Raw genomic sequence first — 2,916 nt, 5'->3', positions numbered from 1 at the left:
AAATCGCAGTAAGTTGTGTCAGACTGTTATGATATGCAGTTAAGTCTCAACATAAATAACTGTCATACGCAGAGACTTTATCAGATAATGTATGGGGCTTATTTTTGACCGACTTCCAAAAAGAAGGAGGTAATACGTTCGGCTGTATGTATCTTTTTTTGTATGTTCAACAATTACTCAGCCGCCGCTTATGATCCGATATTTTCTGAAGTATTTGAAGTAAATGCTACCAAAAAGTAAGATTTCGGACCAGGTTCCGAAGGTATCCAACAGAACTTTTGAAACCTTATAGATACAGATTCGGGGATTTAAGAGTTGTTTAAACAACTGAAAGCATAAGCCAATATATCAATTTGATTAATCATCATCATCACAACCATAATTATACCATGCGTCATCACATTATGACGCAATTATCAGTACTTTTCGTGATATTTTGCATCGAAGCTGATGTTTTTGATGATTATTTCGCTGTTTGTGGACCGATTTTTAAAATTCTTGTGTTATTGTATAGCTACTTGTATAGGATATAATCTAAATTTTATATAACAATTACGAAAGTGGTGATCTGATGATGGGATCTATGAGCAGTCGAGGTAAATCCTTGAAATTTATTAAAAATCAAATGGCGGTTAAGAGGATACACCAGGGGCGAGAGAAATTGAAAATAGTTATTTGAAAATGTATTGCTGTCTCACCAATCTCAAGTCTCCCACCGCAGAGCGCGATAGAGACAATACGAGAAAAGTTCTAATAAAAGAAAAGAAAATCTTCGATTCGTTGTCCGCTGATTCCTTCTCCAAAACTTAACCGATTTAAGTATTTTTTTCATTAGGAATTAAAGCAAGGCTTGAGCTGTGTTCCTATGTTTTATTTTTTTTGTATATTTTAGCCAGTTTTGTTTTCTGGGTGTTTAAACACAGAGGAAAATCTTGCCACTTTTTTGGGTTTTTGGACGTTCTTATCTTTTTTAATAATAAAATTATGAAAAAAAAGAAAACATAGGGACATGCTAATAGTGGCCATAGATATTCAGGAAAAAAATTATAACTCTACCGGCATTATCCAGGGAGGAAACAGGGGACAGCGTTTGTATGGAAAAACGGCGGTGTGGAATCCTCTTAAGAAGTTATTTCTAGTAAAACATATGTTAGAAATAAGTGAAATTTCAGACAAAGGTGTCTCTTGATCCGAAGGCACTGAACAGAACTCCTGAACCTTTAAAGATAAAAGTTTGGAAAGTGCAGCATGTGTGATCTAAAAAGTATAAAATAATTCTTATTCTTCATTAGCGCCTTTTTCGAAATTCGACTAAACCTCAACCATTTCTGTTCTCAATTTTCATTCTTTTGATGTCGGTACTGGCTAAGTTCTATGTCAAGTATCTCAGTTACTGGGCTGGTACCGACTTCAAACGAATGTAAATCGACAACAGAATTGGTTGAGGTTTAGTCGAATTTCGATAAAGGCGCTAATGATGAAGAATAAGAATTATTTCATACTTTTTAGATCATATTTTTAAGAATATTGTTTTTACCTTGGAAGTCGGTTTCAATTTTTTGTTAAAAAATAATAGATACCTATCTCTGAGTGCGGCATTGAGTTTGTTTATAGTGTGGGGTACCGCCACAATAGCTTTTTAAATCATTATATTTAAGAAGACAGGCGGTTTGCACATCGACGCAAAGGCTGCTACCGATACGGATAAGCGGTAGAGCAAGATGCAACATGTGTTATGTTGCATCTTGCTCTACCGTTTGACGAACAAAAAAGTGTTAAATAATTCTTACTCTTTAATGTGCCTTATGCATAACTCTCCTAAACCTCAACTATTTCTATGGACACAATCTTCATTATTTTGAAGTCGGTACCAGTCTTAAATATTAAAAATATTTTGTCATAGAACTCAGCATTCTTAGCTGGTACCGTCTTCAAAATAATGAAGATTGTGTACATAGAAATAATTGAGGTTTAGGAGAGTTATGCATAAGGCACATTAAAGAGTAAGAATTATTTAACACTTTTTTGTTCATTAAAAAATTATTATTGTTTTTACCCTGGAAGTCGGTTTTAATTTTTTGTTAAAAATAATAATTATGTTAATTATGGTTATTAGAACTTTGATGATCTTTCACAGAACATGTCAGCGGAACTGTTCCTTCAAGATGGCGGTATAGATAACAGAAATCAAAAGGTTCAAATAAATTCAGGAGACGATGCTGCTAGAATAAAATAATTCATCGAGTATAGCTTTTTTAACTTTCTTAATTTCAAACTTGTGTTACTTAGTTATAATTGTAAGTATGTATTGTTTCTATTTAGGGATATCTTTCGCAATATTATCATCTTAATAAAATTTGTGCAACATATTGGCTATCATTATTTTGTTGGGTTTGGGTAATATTGGCGTCATTTTCAAATTTCGCGGCCACTCACCAAACCGGCATATTATGAAAGAACATATCAAGGGGAGTAAACTTTATTATGGGGGACATATAGCTAAACTATATCGGAGCCGAGATATTAGGCATTTTAAGTTCGTATTTTCAACTAAAAGTAAATTCAATCATAACATGAGTAGTCAGGAAAATTAAAAAAACGGCATTATTTATTAGCTTAAAGCCTTCCTCGATATGTGGGCTATCCAACACAAAAATGTTTTTTCAAATCGAACAAGCAGTTCCTGAGATTAGCACTTTCAAACACACAAACACTTCAGCTTCATAATCTGGGTGCACGGGAGTGCCCCCGCCAAGATGAGCCAAGCGAAGCGCGCATGGGCACTACCTACCTTTTCTCGAAACGTTTCGTCGTATTTTTGCACCCTCGTAACTTTGGTTCGGATAATGCCAGAAAGTTAAAATTTTGCAGATATAATGGCATGAATATAATAATTAAATGCGCAAAGTTTGAATA

This window comes from Aricia agestis, chromosome 2, assembly GCF_905147365.1.
Source record: "Aricia agestis chromosome 2, ilAriAges1.1, whole genome shotgun sequence".
NCBI classification, from domain to species: domain Eukaryota; kingdom Metazoa; phylum Arthropoda; class Insecta; order Lepidoptera; family Lycaenidae; genus Aricia; species Aricia agestis.
Note: the sequence above shows the minus strand (reverse complement) of the source record.